Source organism: Typopeltis vanoorti, chromosome 2, assembly GCF_054136105.1.
Source record: "Typopeltis vanoorti isolate ZY-2024b chromosome 2, IOZ_Tvanoo_1.0, whole genome shotgun sequence".
Classification (NCBI taxonomy): Eukaryota; Metazoa; Arthropoda; class Arachnida; order Uropygi; family Thelyphonidae; genus Typopeltis; species Typopeltis vanoorti.
In genome coordinates, this window is record NC_143550.1 from 34,199,470 (window position 1) to 34,221,058 (window position 21,589).

The window sequence follows — 21,589 nt, forward strand, 5'->3', positions numbered from 1 at the left end:
AGACAAGAAATTGTATTCTAATTTTAGTTAGTTACCTAATCATTATCAAACAAAAGTTTGTGTGGTAAGTATTTTCACAACCTAGGCTACTTGTATAGAGAGGCTGTTGAATTCACATTAGCTGCCTCTGTATCTTATAATGCAGTGCACTTCTTTTTGCACATCTCATAATGCATAGCAATATGCATTATGAGATAGGTCGCTACCCAGACCAATTCTAAAGTCTCATCAGCAGGAACTAGATCCATGGAGATACTGTTAAATCAGTTTAGAAGTCATATTTATCATATACAAGCAAAAAATGGTATAATCACATATTATTAAAATAATCTGGATGAGAGTTAGTTGTTTAAAGTTTTTTATTTTTTATTTAGTTTGAGATTCTTGTTGTAATCCTTTACCTAAGCATACTCCTCTCTATAAACAGCCTCTATATACAAATAGTCTGGGTGTGAAGATACTTTGTGCACAAACTTTGTTTGCTTAGGTAAAGGATTAACACAAGAATATAATTCCTTGTCTAGTATAATTTACTCCCTAACCATACAAAAAACTTTCTTCAAGAAATTATGTAAAATATGACACAAAGTAAAGAATGTGAAATAAATATATATGTATCTGTAAGATTTATGTGTATAGCAGTAATAATATGTACAAATCAGCTTATACAAATAATGGCTAATGAAAGTAATGATGCAACAGTTATATATAACCCAATTTCTCTTTATTCCTAAAGTTAGTCATAAGCCATTAAATTGCATTTTTATATAAAAAATAATTTAAATGTTAATTAATAGCAGGTGAGTTTCCTAAAAGCTTTAAATTTATAATACAACATTTTTAGTGACTAATTATAACCTTAATGTCCATAATGGCACAAGTTTAATTTCTAAATTTTTATTCATCAGAAATCAAAAGAATTAAAGTAAATTTTAAATATTAAAATATACAGTATATAAAACATCCTCCTACAGTGTTTATACTGCTCTCATTGCAGAACTGTAGGATACATCATTCTGCTGACAGATGGACTATCTCCTATCAAAAATATGCATAAGGCACTGACCAAGACTAAGCAAACCAAGACAAAATACCATTGTGAACAACAAAAATTTGATCTTATTGATTAACAAATCAATTAAAATAATTGTACGAAGTTGTGGAAGGGAGGAATTAAAATGAATGACAATGTAACACTCATGCAATCACAAAAAAAAAAAAATGTTTACTCTGTATTTTCAATGTATGTATACTTTTTTTAAATTAATTTTAAAAAAATTAGTATTTAACCAGATTCATGGGAAGTAATATCTTAAAAAAGGTAGGTAACACATAGCGCATGACAAGTTTGTTTTCTTTGGCCACTATTGTTCAAATATTTGTTAATGAAATTAACCCCCCCCACACACACACACACGCTACACTGACATGCCATAGGTTCATTGTTTGCTTGCCAATGATGCAAAATTGGAGAGAGAGAGAGAGTTATAAGAAGTGATGCCAAAAACAAGTTCTTTCAAGGCAATTTAATCCATAACCACTAACTTGCAGTAAATTAGTGACCAAAAGAGAATTATATATTTCTAAAATTCTTTGATAGTTTGTTTCCAATAGATGCCAGGGACAAATGTATGTGCACGTGCACACACAGTGAACAATAACTTGCACCGAGGTATAGAATACAGATGCCTATACAGTCATAGTAACTGCATGACTTTTTTAAGTACTGTATTTTTATTATCAGATGTCGATTTATATGGATTTAAAAAAACATTAGAGTATAATAATATTTTTATCACAATTTAGTTTAAAATTAACAAAAAATCCTATATGTATTATCATTTGCTTGTTTTGAATTTATAAATATGCAATATAAACCAAAAAAAAATTATATCTACTCGCACTTTTATGAATAAATTGAAAAAAATAAATTGTCACTATGACTACATATCAATAATTATGTAAGAAAACCAAGGTTAGAGGTTAAAAAGATTGGTACCTTGGATAGATAAACAGGATTGCCATTTTTAATGCTGCTAATGGCAAAGTACTGCACTTTGCAATACAGAGGCATAAGTGCTGTATACTTTATTAGTGGAAATTTTTTCCACAAGGCTGATGAGTTCTAGTTGCACTGGACCCGAATAGGGACAATCACAACAGTCTTAAAGATATGGTATACTGCAATTAGTACAATGCTGATAAGCAGAGACAAAGATGCTTTGATCTGTTGTATAAGAACCTATCAGATAATACTGGACTACCATGCACAAATTAGATTACTTTTGAAAGTGATGAGGACATCCTGTTAATGGAATATTAATTGCAGAGTTTGACACAGAGGAAATGTAACGTATGATAGAGATGGTTAAGTTGGTGAGGAGATTTTACCCAATCGACACTGAAGTGATTGTTCACAGAGCAAAAGATAGGATAAATGCTATCTGCAGAAGATAGATGAAGCATGAGAGTGAGAAACATAATTTTTACATGGGTGAACAGAAGCATACCAGAGAATGATAACTAGTTGTTACTGGTTGAGTGAGACCTTCAATGAGTCTACTGGCTCAGTGTAGGTGTTTTAATAATAATGATGACAATAAACCACACGTAATAGTCAATGAAGTTTAATACAGCTGAATTTTAATGTTGTTTTAGGTTCAATCAATTCATTTGAAAGCTTAAAATCTTAAATATGTAATGACTTGAAGCCTGATAGCCTTCTAAGGGTCTTTTATATGAATCTCATCTTATGAAAGATTATATATTCATTATTTTGTTATTTTGGTTATATATTTAGTACTGTTTAACGTGATACTTTTTCAATACACTTCTACCCTTCAATAAGGAGGAGGATATTCTCACACTGGACAATGAAAAGCATCTACTTCAAGCATTCATGTCATAGCAGAATTTGAAACCAAAGCCTACTTGTAAAGTCAACTTTGTTGGAGAGCGGAGAAGCTATCCACTTTATCATTAGTTGTTAAGAAATTAAAAATGCAATACATGAGGAATGTCTGCAAGTAGAATGCAATTTTCTTTTGATTCAACTATAAGATAAATGTTTCCTTTTCTTCTTCTTTTTTTTTTAACACTTCTGACTTAATAAATTTTAATACTATACATAAACTTCTGCAGGTGTTCATAATGATACATCAGAACTTTTGTATATGTAAGTTTGCATTTAGAATATTCTGAAGAATGCAGGTTTTAAGTTTTAATTTACTGTTTTCATTTGGCTAATATTTCAACAGACAGTTGAAGTCAATACTATAAGTTCAGTTAAATTTAGGTTCACACACATAATCCATTTATAATAATAATTTCTGTGCATGCATACTTTACATTATTAGAAAAAAGCCAATAAACAAGAAAAATTAAAATGTGCATACTTTTTAATGCAGCAAAAATGTAATTTAGGAAAAGCTGAGCCACAGACACTATGCATTTAACAGTTTTGATACAAGTAAGTCACATTCCAATAGATGATAAGTCAATCATTGTGTTAGCTGCAACATGAGATTTGTTTATGAGCTCAAAAAGGCTGAAGCAAAACACACACCATCAAGAGGTGTCTGTGCTTGCTGTAAAAACTGATGTAGAATCCAGAGAATTTTAGGTTAGTTTTTATTATATTGAGCAGCACATTATCCACCCAACTTATTAACTGGCAGCTATTTTATATATATATATATATATATATATATAGTTCATTATAAGAAATGCTCAACTCAGCTCTAGTCCATGCTCTTTCTCTCTCTCTCTCTTTTTTTTCCTGGACAGAAGGATAATATTTTAATTTGCATCAAAACAATGAAAAACCCTATTATTTCTACATATCACCTTCAAATGAAAAGCCCTGATAAAGGTTCTTCATGTCCTAGACAGGATTCAAATCTAGGTCTTTCCAACCAAAAGGCAGCATCAAAACTGACTGAGTTATGGAGGCTCATGCGCATATTATTGTACATATGTGCAGTACATATTATTGCATATACAAACAGCTTACAAACTCATATATTTCAGTTAATAATTATTAAACATGGATAACAAATCCACACATCTCAACCAAAAGAAGCAAAATGGTGCTTGCATGGTCCATCTTTGATGCAAGATGATTCTGCATGAACTACTCTTAATGTATTGGAAAAAAAATTGTAGCTCAAGCTCCAATGCATAATTCAAAATTTGGTGAAGGCTACTTGTGCTCAAAAAATTTCTTATTTTCAAAGTTTTCCAGTAAGAGGTATTCTTAGCTATTTATGACATTTTGATTCTGTTGGGAATAATGCTCCTTCATGATGCCCCTTCTTTAGATTAACTGCTATAAACTAATGTAAAGTTTGATACTTGGTAAATCCTAATTATGGCCACAGTCACTTGTAACTAAATAAGAATTCATATCAGAGGCTAAAATCTTTTCTTCTTGATGTTATAGAATATGGAATAAAAATAACACTTATGTAGCCATTTCATTACTGGTCTCCTGCAACCCCCATGTAGTCCTGTTTGAGTAAATGCAGTTTGTTTTTAACAAAATGTTTTCGGCTCTCATCCATAGCATGATATACATATCTGAATGACAAGTGAAGTGCAAACACATTTTTTTAATCTTTGCAAATCAAAAACAAAGATAAAAAATGAAAAAAGGGCACACCATACTTTTCCTAGGATTTTAAAGTTATGCTGTTTCACATGCCCATTTAAAAGATTAAAAAGAATAATATTTTATTTTCTACACTTGTATTTTATATCAAAAATAAAATGCAAGTATATACCATATATGATACAGGCATCTGGAAATGCTTTTCTTGATCCTGCATTTATGCAGAATCACAGAATAACCATTCTGTCATATACTAATAGAAAGATGGTATATAATATGTTCTTCTCTTCCTCATAATCATATCTACTCAAGTCATCATAATTAAATAACTCACTACTAACTCAGACTGACTAGTCACCTGTTTGGTGGGACAAGTGAATAGTACTACACATGATAATTATCTGAGCCACTTCAGTCTCACAGTAATCAGGATGGTGGTTTCAGACCAGAGATGGCGAAATTCATTTACTAGCTAAGGATGCAAACCCATAACTAACATGACGTGGGTTTGAATTCACATGGATATTTACTCATGTATTTAGCTATTAAATGAATTCCAATCTGTGACCACCATTCTGATTACTGGGAGAACTCAAATAGCAGTCTTTAGAGCCAGATTTGTTGCTTACCTTAGCTTGTCCACAGCACTATAGATTTAAAAAAATTCATGGTTGGGATTATGAAAAAAAAAAAAAATATATATATATAGATAGATAGATAATAAATATTTAATGAGCTGTATACTTCTGCTGCCACTAGTGATTATAACATCTCAGTTATCTTATTTTTATTTATTTATTTTTTTGTTTGGTATAAATGCACAACAACATTCAGTCTGTTCTGAACATGTTTCTGCGAATATTCCGAGGTTAATCGCAATTATTTATGAAAATAAAAACTAGTATTCCAAAACAGACTTATACATGATATGAGATCATGTAATTTGAAATTTCAATAAAAAAATAAAAAGGGCAGGAAAATAACTTTAGAATATTACTATTATTACGTGACACCCCCCCAAGGAGTCTAAGGACTCATCACGGGAAAGCACAGTACTCCACTAAACACAACTCATTGTCTCTCCTACTTAATCCTCCAACTACACTACTACCATCAACACAATAGCATTTACCACCAACCACCACCGATAGTATTTTTTTGTCTGTAAATTGTGTATGTTTTCTTGGACGATTTGTCTGTAGGGGATGAAATTCTGGAGTTTCCAGAAGAAAAAAAACCCTGAATATGAAATACACATTTTAGTTAGTCTGCCCATGGCTCATTTCATTATTTTATAATTCTAATTTTAACCATAATGTATAATGAATATTTTAAAAATAAACTGCTAATAATATATTTAATAAAATACTGTAATGTACCTAGACATAGCATGACTGTTTATTCCAGAAAGGGAATAGGTGGAACTCAGCCCAAACTAACCAACATTTGGAAATCAGTAGGCAACCAGTCTACATTCAAGCTGTCCCTGACAGTTGAGTTCAATGTAGCACTTCATTAAACTTCAGAGTGAGAGTATGGTAGACAACTACAGTCATCTCATGATTTAAAATCTGACTGGTATTATTATCTTAAACAGTGTGAGTTCTGTGGATGATTTTTCTGATTTGCAGAATAAAAACTTGAGTTTCTGGGAGGAAAAAACTACTCGCCTACACTAAAGATCAACATCTCAGGAACCAAATGAAAAAAAAGAAGAGTTCCACTATTTGGCAATTGGAACTGAACCTATAATGGTCTTTCTTCTGGCAGTCTAGTATTATGGAGCCAGAAATGTGGCCACAAGGCTATACTGGCACCTAAGGACTTATACAGAAATAAAGCCCAGATTCTTCACATATTATTATGCATTCAAAATCGATTTTTTTTTTTTTTTTTTTTGTTAATCACAGTTCCAATAGACTGTTCATTTCTCCAGCAATGATGAAAAAGACTGCATATAATACAGATTAACATATTTTCTTATCCACAAAAATAACTAGAGGTGGAACCATTATAGCATAGTTTGAAACTGACCATCTCAGTAGAGAGCAAGTCCCAAAATTAATTTCGAATATCAGAGATGCTATAACTGAAATTTTCCATTGAAGAAACAAAAATGATCACTCCATGAAATTACAGTAATGGTAATATTTACTGTACTGTGTTACAACTATGCAGAAAACTAAAATCATTTTTTTACATGTACAATCTTAAATGTTTAATTAGATTAAACCACTCCTCTTAATAATTACTGAAATGAAAATTATCGATACTTCTATCCTTAGTGTTTGTAACATTTGTGTAAGTTAGTGATTACTGATTATTAAAAATGCATCGCAACATATACACAAGGAAAAAAAAACTGGGAGGGAAGGTAGTATATAAAGTACAAGATAAGAAAGTGCTATCTGTAGTAAGAAAAATGAGAGCATGAGAGAAAAGTGTAATGTTATGTAGTGTAGAATGGACTACTGCAATGAGGTTTGGGACTCCATAAAGGTACCACGTAATAATAATAATCCTTTGTAAACACAACCTAAGAAAAATTCTAGACGGTAGGAGAATGTAAGAGGTATACACAAATAACCACAGTAAAAGTATATGTAGTAAAATAAGCAGTTAACAGAAAAATACAATGATCTCAGTTATCCAACCTTCAAATGACCGAACCTTCAATTAACCAACCCTTGACTGGGTTAGTGTGTCAAATGACTTATAGTACATCACCATCATCAAATTCCTGACAAATCTTCAGGAGGCATACAGGATCTTATGATAGTACTACATGAAAAATTACATTATTAACATTACGAATAACATTATTTACATTATGACTTCTACTAACTAAATTATTCAACCTCCAATTGTCTGACCAGCAAATTGCTTTCCCACTGAAGATGGTTTGTGATTCTCTTCTATTTTGCCTCTCTTCTATTTTTTTTTTTATCGATGAAAGTGAATGTGAATGGAATAAATGTTAGGATATTTCATAAATATTTAAATAAGTGTTAGGATATTATATACTGATGAAAGTGATTTCACCGGCAAAAAATATATATGAAAATGGAATCTGTTCTGATCACCTTTTTTGAAATATTTTAAATAATTCATTAAATAACCTTTACTGTGGTTATGTTTATTTCTCTCATAAATGGATTTCCTAGATTTAATTCATTTATGAAAAAAAAAAAAAAGAAAAAGTAGCAGAATAAATCACTTTTCTGGATGAAGATAGTAGTAAGGTGATCAGAACTAAGATGCCATTTTCTTATATATTTTTTGTGGGTGAAATCACTTTCACCAGTATATAATATCCTAACATTTATTCCATTCACATTCATTGATAAAAAATAGAAGAGAGACAAAAAAAAAAAAAAATTCAATTAATCTGAAGTAACTAAGACCACAAGGCAGTGTGCGTGCGTTCAATAACCTGTTTACCTTGTTTTGAAAAGACAAAAAAACAAATAAAAAATCATTGTACTCATGTTGAGATTAACTAATTTAGTTTTGATTAAGGCCTGCAGAATGCTCCTTATATCCTTCATGTGACTGAAATTCTGATCTTCCCAATTGAAAGCCACATATTGTTCTATCAGCTGCACAAGAGAAATATGCCAGCGAATGAAAGGTATTTGGAATATTAAACAACACCTAGATGCAAATGGGGAGGAGGAGAATTGGATGAGGTATATGTGTCTTATCGCTATTTAATTAATTTTGCATGTAGAAGGTCTCAAAGAAGATAAGGATGGTATCAAAGAAGCAGAAGCACAAAACTTCGAATGGGTTTGCATTTGTGGAACAGGATTTGGAATTCAAGGTGAGAACAAAATTAATGGAGGTTGGTTTAGGTAAGGAGCCTTTTTGTTTTCAGTACTGTAATCATGTTTTATAATCAAATGTTATCAAGAGATGATAAATTCTGATATTTATTGTGCAAATAAATATCATGATATAGGATATATTGAATTTGATATGAAAAATTAATATATTTAATTGCCAGCCTAGTTGGCTGAGTGGTTAGCGTATCTCCAGCCAAAGGTTGCAGGTTCAAATCCTGCCATGGGCATGGATGTTTGTGACTGTCAATGAAAATACCAGTGGTGGTGATGGGCGGTAGATGACATTGGTGTAGATGATAGTTCGTTGTAGTTGGTGGACTGAGTGGTGGAGACTGAGAGTTGTAGAGACCCCCCCCAATGAGTCCTTGGACTCCCTGGAGGTGCACATAATAATAATAATTAACTGGCAACAAATGGTGATGGAAGATCAATTAGCAGACTGGACAACAGAACAAAAAGGCTTGCTGATAAATATTCAAAGAATTATGCAGAAGAGCAGTATCTCAGAGAAGTTAATAAATAGGATTCAAGAGGACTCAGTCTTTCAAGCTGCTAGTTTAATGTTAATGATCTGAAAGGAAATATTCAATTCTTTAATGCTACTGCAAAGTTGAAGGAAATTACCAGAAAAGGATGAAAAAAAAAAATTGAATTGACTGGCAACATGGAAAGAGGTTCACTGGAAGAAAAACAAAGTGTATTAGGTATATTCACTATATATTTAGAAACAAACTTATGTACTATATTAATGGAATAGTATTGAAACTGTTGCAATGGTTGGTAAGGACATGTAGAGAAAGTGATCATTCCATTTTATAAGATTTGGGCTGGACTATGGCATGATTAGGCATAAAATTTATACCTGAATTTTGGAACTAATAGGTTCTGTAAACAATTCAGAAGGCAGGTAGGTAATAAAATAAAATATTGTCGAACTTTTCATCCTTTCTTACAGTGAATAAGAAGTATGCATTTTTAGATTGCACGTGATTTTGCTTAACTCTCTATTTGTTTTGCACATTTTTATTCGATAACAAGTGTTTATTTTTATCAGTACTAACCAAGGTGGGTTATAAACCTACAGTTGTAGTACTATAGGAAGGCTAAGGATAATTCAATTCAGATACTCTAAATACCAAATATTGAACTTTTTCAAGCCACTCAGGCCTCCAAATAATCAGGATAGTGATTTTACACTGGGTGGTGAAAATTATCAACCACCAAATGATTTAATAAATATCCATGCCTTAGTAGGATTTCAACCCACAGCCTATTGAGGAGAGGGCAGAAACGGTATCAACTCAGCCAACCAAGCCAGTTTATAGAAAGTTCATTATAACATAGAACTACTTTAGAATGAAAGTCTCATTTTAGATGGTGCACTCAGCATGTCCCAAGATCTGTCACCATGCATTCATTCACTCATTGTGTGTACACATGCATGCACACATTCCCTTTATAATTATAACACATTAATTCAGCCAGAATCCTCCGTGCATAAAACTTTACTTTTCATTTTGTTCATTACATCTTTGTTTAATTTTTGGGGATGGCCTTTTGTTCTCCTCCTTTAATTCTTTGAAAAAAAACCTTGGTAAATACCAAATGAATGCCAGGGATATTAAACTTCCCTTTCTCTTAAGCAAAAAGAAATGTTTAGTACAATTCTGAAGATTATTTTTAAATCAGCCACTTCTATATATCTCACCCATCACCAAGTGTTGTTCTATTTTCATTTGTGTATATTTGTTCTTAATTGTTATTACAAAAGGATGTGGAAGATTTAGAAAACAGTACACTGTGCATAACATGTTACCTCAAGATAAGTAAGACAGTTTTTGTTACTTAATTCTAAGCTTTACTATAATGGGTGAATTATGTCACTTGAATCAGCATGAATTCAGCAAAATGCCTATGATTATTCCAATTAAAGTTTGTTTCTTTTAATAAAAATTCCACACACATATGGTCAAAAAAGTGATTTACGATTTTTATAAATTTATTATGATCATTATTTATTGGAAAAAGAATAGGAACTTAATATTTTACTTAAATAATGCAAACTATAACTCTTAAAAAATACCTAGCAGAGCAGCTATTGATAATTTTTAAGTTGGACTACATACTGATGAGACTATATGCTGCTTATTATTTTTTTAAAAGGCATGAGAAAAGAAAGTGGTGTAATTATGGGTGGAGAAGCAGATGTTTTTCAAAGAGATCCTATTTTGATCATGGAACGTGATACAGAATATCCTAAGAACAGGAATTAATCTGCCATATGTACTTTGCCAGAAGACATGATTTGACATTTTCACAACACACACAACTATTTGGAGTGCCTTGCAGTAAGAAAATACTGTAGATCTAATCTGCTTAACTCCAAGATCCAAATCCCATTAAGCAAGTACAAGTATACCTACTTCAGCTTTTCAATAAAAATAAATAAATAAAAAAACTCATATTAATAACTGATTAAATTCCCTTCAAAGAAACTGGAGCTGCATGCATATGTAGATGGTTTCCTGAAAGCATGCCTATGTAACATGCGTCAGTTGGTGCCTTTTCAAGACAGCATGGAACAAAACAAGTTGATATGTTTCCAATATCAAGTAACATGAAGTTAACCATAGATATCAGTTCAAATGTCTGTGGAAACTCTTTCATCTGTACAGGCATTTAATTTTGCTCAATAGTTTGTTACATTCTAATATGAAATGGCTTAATGTTATACTCTGTTTCCTTGTTTTTCTTACATTCAGTTTCAATCTATTTAATTACCTACTACTTTACATAAAAAGAGGAAAATGATATCTGTCATACAGAATCATACTATAACTTTATCATCATACTGTGCATTCACAGCCTTATCTGGCAACATATTCCACAAGCTCATTCTCTATATAAAAAAATTACTTCACACTCTATACAATTTCTAGGAATGGCCTCTTGTCCTAATCCCTTCTTTTCCCTTTATTCACACTTTGAAAAACATCCTCCCAGGTGGGATACTTTCGACAATTTTCACATCTTAGTTACATCCTCCCTCCTTTCCCTTCTCTAATAATGCATGAGGACCTTCTAGTTACTTGCAAAAGATACATTCTACAACATTTCCAAGTTGTTAAAAGTAATCATATCAAACTTTAAAGGGGAAAAAAAAACTATATGAAACTAGATACAATATATTTTTTTGTCATGGAGGGGAAAATCACACTATCCATTTGGAATTAGCAGAAAACAATAGTAGATCCAGACTCAAGTTTTAGAAGGGATAACTGAGATACCAGGAATAAGGGAAGACTAAGAAATACTTATTTAGATATTGCTTTTTTTTAACATTTCTTTTATTAATATAACCTAAAACTGGATTTCAGTAATAGCATTTATTTCAATTTTTTTTAACTTTTATTGTGATTTAAAAAATCATTACAATTCAAAGAAAAAAAAAAATCAGTAATAAAACAGAATCTTATTGTTTCTTTTTTGTTATTGAATTGAAAATTTGAATTTTGCTCTAATGCCTAAGAAGAGAAGTGATCACTGGATTTGTCAATTCCATAAATGCATGTCATGCTTGAACACCAATCACTGAAACTTAAGCTATATTTTTATCCATAAAAAGGAAAGAAATATAGCTAAAAGGACTTTTAGCTGTATTTTTACTATTATTCTATAGATATATACAGTATTTATTATTTCTCTGAAGTGGGTGGGTATAATTCTTACGCATATTATAAGAAATACGGAATTAGAAGTTCAAGTAGTAACGACATTTGTGTGGCTAAAAATCAGGCATTTTATGAGTGTTAGCCAAGTCAGACGGTTCAAAGCTTCTAGGTTGGCTACTCAAAAAAAGCTGTATGACTGCAGAATGATTTATAGCATGCATCTTTTCTAGGCATGGGGAAGAGCAACAACTATAATTGTAGTTTAACAAACACTTTTTGAAGTTTAGGGTCAATATCAAGCCAAAATTATTAGATTCTATGATTCATAATCAGTTGAAAAGAAGAAAGTGTCTTTGTGAGTTATTCTCACTATTTTGCTAAGTGGCTATCTTTAGAACACAAGGAATGGCTAAATGTGCTTCATGAGTTCTGAGAAAACCTGCAGCTTCCTTTTCTTCCATGTAGTCAAATCAATTCTCTTTGATTTCTCAATTTCTGCAGTTTCAGGCTGATGCAGAATGAATCTATTTCAGTACTAGCAAGTCTTGAGAAATCATGGATATTGAAGAGATGATGCATATATTCTCTAGTATTCACAGAATTTCAGTCATATCTATCATTACTAGTAGGTAAATGAACCTGAACTCTAATTGAGAAAGACTGGTTAACTGGAAGTCATGAATTAATATTAGAAAGAGAAATGTGTGTTTGTAGCTGCTTGGGATATTATTGTTTGTATAAAGACAAATAGACCATGAATATGCCACTTGTATCCCATGCATTATGAATTTATAGCAATGACTACACATTCTAAATATCAATGCATCTGCTTTGATATTTAGATATACATCCGTATTTAAAGCCAATGGACTAAGTACTGTAATGTATTTCAAACAAGAATACTGTTTGAAAATCTCTTCTTCTAGTCAACATAAAGGTCATATTAAGAAATGATATATAAATTTAATCATCCAGTGTGAGACTACCACCTCTTTTCATTGGAAGACTAAAGCAGCATGAAAAATATTGCCTAGTCTGGAGCATGGCTTCTGGATTATCTAATCCTTAGTCCACAAATAATTAATGTACCTATAGGTTTTCATCTTTTGTGGGTATGATTATCATTAATTTTAAAAAAATCTCTGTACTAAAGAGAGAGTTCTAAATTAATAATATACATTCCTAAGTAATTATTTAGAACTGTAAGATTTGTTTTTAATATTAGTCCAAAATTAAACCTGCCTTATCTCTAATTTACTGAGTAAGGCTTAAATAGAGAGTTAAAAATTCTGCTAAAACCTACTGAAATATTATTAAATAATAACTTTTGCTACGAACTGAATGTGGTTGATTATGCTTATCAGAAGGAAAATATTATCAAATTATTATTATTATTATGAAGATGCATTCCTCAATTACACATCATACATATAAATGAGTGAGTTACTCAATAACACCTGACTTTGGGAGAGAAAAACCTTTAAAACTAAAAGCTCCCTCCAGTTAAATTAATGGATTTTATGAGGAGTTTACTTTGTTCTTCAAAAAATTGTTAAATAAACATGTATGTTTATTTTGCAGGGTATCAAAAAAAAATCTGTATATTTCAAGAATAAAAGCATATTTCTCCTGTTATGAACCACGAAAGGTAAGTAAAAAAAGCATAGAATATAACTAATATTTGAAAATGTAACTTGATACTAACTTAAAGTAGACATTAACTGGTAAAAGATAATTTTAGTCCATCTTTTTCAAATCACTAAAAGTAATATATTATCATATTAAATATGTATTTCACAAAGTGAAATGAAACATTGGAATAAACTAAGCTGTAATAATAAAAAGCAATCTTTTTTTTTTCTCTTATGGAACCTTAAAGGTAATATATGCGATATGAAATCTCACTGTTTTGTTTTCTATGAAATAATTACTTGAGATCTTACTAAAAATATGAATTTGTTGAAATGAATTATTCCAGTATAAAATGGTCAAATGTATTTACTAAATACCATTACTCTGATATTAACTGGCTATTTAAAACAACTGCCAACTAGTTAAGGTAAGTATGCTTGCTTTGCAGGAGGAGGAGGAGGACAGGGATGGGAAAGAATAAGGGCATCTCTTTATGAAATCAACTAAGACATCTTTAGTTGAAAACTCTTTATGTACATCTCAGACAAGATATGAACCCTAATCTTTCTACCAAAAGGTATTATTCTTCTTCCAGATGCACTACGAAAGCACTGGTAGAGAAAGAGACAGACGGACAGAATTAGATTAGCAGTTGGCTTAATAAACTCATTCTTTACATCATACTTCTACTTCAAAATATTAAATATTTTAATTTTTACCATTCTTTTTTATTTTTTAAGTTTTCCAGTCATTTGAGGATCAAAATATACTAATGATAAGATCTACTTCTGCTACTCAGTCAAGTGAGTTATATTACATTCCAAATTAGCAAAATTCCATAAAAATTAAACTTTATTTTTAAAAAATTAAAAGGATATGTTATACAAATAATTTGGGTCTTATCTTTAGAGGATGCTGCATGCATTAATTTTACAATTAAACTTCTTGAAGAAGCTCATGATGTAAACGTTTTGCAAACAAAAAGAAATATTATTACTAATGGATATTGACAGTGCAACTGAAGTATACAGTGCTATTCTGTAAGGATTTTTTTTTTTTTTTTTGCTGTTTTTCTTTTATATTCTTTGAGATTCCATTAATGAAATAATATTCAGGAGGAAATGCTTCATTCCCAAGAAAAATAACTGTAAGGTATGCTCAAATCTATGCAGTTAATCTAATGATAAGAAAGATTTTTAAAATGACCAGATAGGAAAGAAATGAAACAAAACGTGAACTTGAAAATGTGCCTTTGCAGCAAATAACAGTTATATGTCAGAATGTATAACAACAAAGGAATCTCAAAACACTGTTTAAAAAATGTTAAACTACATTATAAGAGTTTTCTTTTTACAGATAATTACAGAATATTAATCATCAGACCAGCGTAGAGCTTAGCAGAAATTTGTAGACTTTGCAAATAAATCCGTACAGTAAATCCGAGAGTAAATACCTAAATTGAAAAGGAGCTCATTTATTTCTTTTAAAGTATAAAAGGATAAAACCTCTCCACAAATCCACTTTTGAATTCTACTATTAAATACTCTAAAAAATATATATATATAATAATAATTAAAAAAAAACGTGATAGGATCTTATGTAAAATAAGGTATTTGCTAAATTTGGCAAAAATATGCATACACTTTGTCTTTGGTAGGATTATCTGGAAAAAAATAATGAAATAGATCAAGTAAAAAGTGTTTTCTAATTTGGATTGGCTAAATTTGTAGATGTGGATCACCCTTTAGGATAAGTTAAATTATCAAACATTTTAAAAATAAAGCTAATACTTTTTTTTTGGTGGTGGGGGGAAAGTGAAAGCTTTGGTTTTGTATTATTACACTATTGCAAAAAATAAAAGTTTCCATCACATATAAATAGTTCTGAAGGCACAAGAAGGAAACACTCAGATTTTCTTCACATTTTGTATACAACCAGCTTCTTACTTATTTGGCAATGTTTACTAGAAAATACTGAAATATTCTGTTTATGTATATATATAAAAAAAATATTAGTTGCTGATTTTTTTTTTTTTTGAATTAAAATACCCAGTTGTATGTGAAGCATTACTTTCTTTCTTTTCTTTTTTCAGGCTGAACAAATTTTACCAGTATGTTATATTTGTCAGAGGTGACCATAAGTTTTTTTTTTTTTTTTTTTTTTTCAACTAACAAAACTTCAAATGTAATAAAGATCAGGAAGAATTAATGTTAAACAGATTTTTTTTTTTTTTTTTAACTTTTATGCTGTATTATTTAGATTCCATGGTCATTACTCGTTTCAAATATATACATACCAGATTCATTAAATAATAAAACATTAATGCACATTGCAAATACAGAGCTTTCTTTTACCAGCATTATTAAAGAACTTGTCTAAATAAATGACAAGTAGTATGAATGTTCATCAGTTCATCAAAAAATGGCAATATTAAATTAAGTATTTATTATTGAGCTTAAGAAGTCATATCAAGCTTTTGCTTTTAAAATATAAAAGCAAAACATAAGGTGAGCATAAATTATTTAAAACGTTTTATAAATACATTATGCATTGGATCAACCAAAGAATAATACAAGCTCGTAACTTGTAAATCCCACAACCATTTACAAACAAAATCTAAAAGTATCTTTAAAATATCACATTAATCAAGGGATGTTAGTTATGTGTGGCAGCTTAGAGTCTATGGCAGTAGTATCCTCACCTGCACTGCTTGCTACAGTTCTGGCCTTTGGTGTACTTACTGCTAGCTTACCTATAAGATTAGGACGTGTACCTGACCCGACACTCCCGGTGCTGCTAGTACCATGCAAAACTATTGTTCGATTTACTGAGTCACTGCCAGCAGTGTTACTTGTACTTTGAGGAGGGCGGGGAAGTCTGCGTCGTAACCAACCATGTCTGAGTGCTGCAGGAGGTGTCAATCGATTACTAGGATCCCATTCTAAACATCTTTTCAGGAAATCAATAAACAGTACATCATCACATCCTTTTAATACCCGTTCCCAGTCTTTACTACCTGGTGGACCACGTACCTTGCCACGTCGAGAACGCCCGCCATTTAATACCACGGTACCATCTGGATGGGTTGTTGATGTGCAATAACGAGGATATCCTTTAGAATTTATAAAATTCTTGGCTCGCTTTGACTGGTCTAGAAGTTTTGGTGATGGCATACCAAGTAGCTCCATCATACATGCAAGTTGATCGCCTTCATCTTCTCCAGGCAACAATGGATAACCTGTAAGTAGCTCTGCTAGGATACATCCCAAACTCCACATATCAATTGGCATACCATATTTTGCTCCTAATATCACCTCTGGTGCACGATAAAAACGGGACTGAATATATGTGTAAACTCTTTGGTGTTCAAAACAACTGGATCCAAAATCAATTACTTTGATTCCACTGCGACCTTGTTGTTTAAGCAGAACATTTTCGGGTTTTAGATCACAATGAATAATTTTGTTCCTATATAACACATCTAAACACTGTAAAAGGGAATGTGCAAATTTACGTACTAGCTGTAAACTGAATCCTTGAAACTTATTCTTTTTTATCAGTTCATATAAATTAATATTCAGTAACTCAAATGTGATACATGTGTGATTACGGAATGTGAAATGTTCAAACATATGTATAATATTCATGGTATTATCCTTATCTTGTTTTCTTAGGTGATCGAGTATTCTTATTTCCTCTTGTGCTTGTCTGTGGAAACGTTTTTCATTTCTGACCATTTTAAGTGCAACATACTGGTGATTCTTGTGATCATAGGCTTTAATTACTTGTCCAAAACTACCTTTACCTATTATTTTTAACATTTCATATCGATAAGATATATGGTCATGTGGTATGTGCAAATAAGAACCTTGATCATCATCATAACCACAGTTATTTGGTGCACCAATAACTCCCTGTCTTTTTTTTGCATTAGCACCAATAAAATAAACTTGTGGATAGGAATATATTTCATGGTGTTCATAAGGAGTTAATTTATGCATATAGAGTTTCATGACTTGATCTGCTGTGGCAACAGGAGTCTTTGGTTTTATTGAGGAATTTGAATTTCTGTTACTTACAAGGTTATCTGCACTAGTTGCCGGACGGACTTCGGGAAGGTGAGGAACTGAAATCCTATTTTCATGTCCCACATGATCGTTTAAATCGAGTATATGCTGAACTTGAGCACCTTGTTGACATCCAGCCCTGAGTCCTCCAATTGTCTGACTTTTGATTGGAGGCAACTGATTAACTTTATTCGTCTTATCACTAATTTGAGGCAGAAAGGATTCTTTTGGAGTCGTACTAGTAGTGCCATTTATACTTGAAACTAATGACCTCGTCCGAGAAAGAGGCATGCTAGACTGATGTTTTATACGTGTAGACATTGTCTAAGCCTAACAAAGAAGGCCTTATGTAGGCTTAACAAGAAACTACGGCTATGCAAAGTCTCTCTTCTTACCGTTGAACTCATTGATGCCTTTTTACTAATATCGTAACGTAAGAAGAAAAAATTAAACTTTAAATATTTCATCGAACCGAAATAAATATAAGCAATCGGTACTCAAAACACAAATAAATATAACACATACAACAACAGCCATTTACAAATACAATGCTACAGTCACAGACTGTTGCTAGCCTGAAAGCATTACGGAAAGACGTCACGTTTATGACGTTTGGAAACTATCCAATGAACACAAACGCTAGAACTTGACAATCAGCTGTTCACATCGCTTTGGTCTAAATTAATATGGCAGTTTAACGATTTCTTTTTCGTATAAAGGCTGTCCGTTAGAAACCAGGAAAACAATAATCTGTGTACTATTTATTTAGAAATATAATAGCTGATTCAACTAGAAAGCGAAGATAGGAGTTGCAAAAAGTTTAATCGACTGCCTATACTGCTATCTTATTCAATATTGTTGTTTAGCGATTTTTTTCGCACTTCAAGTGTAGAACACAAGGAAAATTAAATAATGATGATGATGATTCAATTTTGACGTTGCTCTGCAACCTCAAAAGTTGCTATTGAACTAAGTTGGGTACATGATAACTAGTTTTATAGGATAACAAATATGCATAAAATAAATATGCATTTTCGGTTTAGCCAAGCGACAAAACAATATTTTCTTTCGAAACTTTTTTCAAGTTTCAGAAGTGATAGCTGAAGATCCTGAATACAACTTTCAGTATGACAGTTATGTTTCAGTATAACAGGTATTACATCCTTTTAACACTTTCATTGCCAAGCTGAAAATTGGAATTTCGTGTGGTGGCCAAATTTTTTTTCTTTTTTTATTTAGTTAGCGACGTCTACGCGATAACGCGTGATCGGCCGTTTCGTGAGAACTCGCATAACGCGATATCGCGTGATTGGCAATGAACGTGTTAAACATGACAAACTCAACCCAGAGGGCTGTATCATCTTTAATTAGTGCTTTTGATTAAAGGTTTCACTAACCTGATAACTGAGGACAAAACCATCCTCTCGATACCATGGAAAGTTGTTGAGATTTTTTTTCCCTGAGGGTTCCTGCCTTTTCTCTGATGAGAATCAGTAGATCAAAACAGCTATGAGTCCAGTGAAATCATTAATAGCACAAAGAAAAAATTTAATCCGAGGACACTGCCATAGAGTATTTTTTTTAGCTTGAAATTTTAAACTAAAATATAATAATAATAATAATAATAATAATAATAATAATAATAATAATAACAATAATAGCTCTTAAAACATTGCAAGGAAGCCTATGGATTAACTTTTATTCCTTTATTTATAACATGCATTGGTTTTCCTTAGTGAAATAGGATGTGAAATAAAGATATAGTCATGAAAAAAAAAACATCTGTGCAATTTAATTTAATTTATTTATTTATTGCCGCCACCTTTCGAAGGTTCCCTTCAAATATCCCCCCCCCAAAAAAAAAACTTTCCCCCCCCAAAAAAAAAAAAAACTTTTAAACAGCACAATCTTATAAAGGAGGTGTAGCCACACTCTAAAACTCATATTAATAATAAATAATATAATTTAAAAAATTTTAATATCTTCGAAATAGATTAACCAATAAAATTAAAATCTATAAAATTAAATAAAATTATTTAAAAAAAAGACTTTACATTTAATATATAATTTTCTTTTGAATATTTTATACTTGTACAATTAGCTCAAAAATGATCCTGGCACCATCTAATTTTATAAACGCTAATTTTTTTTAAAAAATGTGGAGGGGGCTTAAGATCTGTATCTTTACATATCCACCCTCCAAATATTTGTTCCCTGGCCAGTGCCCAGGAAATATTGCAGGAGACTCGGTCCTTAGCCCATTCCACGGTACTGATGTATGATGATAAGTTTGCAACTTTTCTGGGTGGATTCATATACACACACACACACACACACACAAGTTACTGTGCTACTTCTATGCTCTTTACCGAAGGGACATTTCTTGTATTTCCCCTAAATTTTTCGTAATTAGCGAAGTGAACATTGAATATCTTTTGTTTAAACCTTTCATGATATTAAACAGAAAACGCATACATAAGCACTGCTTCTACAAAGATAGCGGATTATATGAGCGCCTCTTTAGTATTGGAAGGACGATGCAACATGCCCTTTAGTTGGAAAAGACCAAGGGTCATTTCTCCTTACGATGTACTTTTATGAGCTTTTTATAAGCGTTTTCTAATGAAAGTGAGTTATCTGGCCTCATCTGTAGATAGTGTTTACTTCTGCAAACTCGCGAGGTTTTACATTCCAGAAAATATGCAAATCTACTTGGGGGAGGGGTAGGCGGTTGAAAGACAAAAACATAATCTAGTGGGGGGAGAGCTTAATATTAGATTGTAGAAATGACCTCTGGAGATAAGTATTAGGAATCCGAGGAAATGCTAGTAATAAATTGTCAACTAGCGGTTCGATCACGCTGACCACTGCTCTTCACTTCATGGGATGAGTAAAGAGGGGGGTGGGGCGCTCAAACATTATATTCACAATGATAATCGAATCTTTTTTAGCACGTGCTGCCAGTGCTAAGATACTGTTTCTTTTCACATAAAATCGGAGTTGCTAACTCAGCTAAACCTTGGATAGCGAAGTTTTTGACATCCTTATCAATCATTCCTTCATATACTTCCCAATGACTTGCAGTTTATCATTATTATTATACGATAGCTTAGAATCGTGTCTGTTTGTAATATCTCGGCTGACTTCGTAGAGTCGATCTATGGAATCAATTGGCCAGTAATGATGACAGTGTCAGCACTGCGAAGTTATTAAACCATCGTGAGTATTCGATACAAATATTATTACTACCTACTAATTATTTCATTAGTAGGTAGTAAACATAATAACATCATTACTGATGTTATCAGTAATGATGCAAGTTAGTGAAACGAAATTGTCGAATCTAAAATGATGATATTATCTTCGTTTAAATTAATCGAGCTAACAATGTAGAAATTTGCGAAAGGTTAGAAAGGACAGAGAAAAAAAACAGAGAAAATAATACAAAATAAAGGAACAGAACAACGAAGTGTTGCAATATTTATTAATGTGGCTGTGGTACTAGGCTACTATTTGTGTGTGTATTTGCAAATCAATATTCGTAAACTCCATATTTTACAAATTAAAGAACTGTCGATCATCTTTTTGCCATTCCATCTATCGGCACTGGTGTCCGTACATTCCCATAGTGAAGTTATTTGAATCCTTTACAAAAAAATTTAGTAAATAGATTCCCTAAGTGTGAGTACTACAAAATTCCTATCTAATTGTGGATTTAAAAGGGGGAAAAAAGGCGGGGAAGGGATGCAATTTTAACGAAGAAAT

The 21,589-nt window shown here is 31.7% G+C and overlaps 1 pseudogene; it reads right to left on the reverse strand.

Annotated features, from left to right (window-relative positions):
* Positions 1 to 15,994: 15,994 nt before the first annotated feature.
* Positions 15,995 to 18,249, reverse strand: LOC150108915 (dual specificity tyrosine-phosphorylation-regulated kinase 2 pseudogene; annotated as a pseudogene).
* Between the last annotated feature and the right edge of the window lie 3,340 nt (positions 18,250 to 21,589).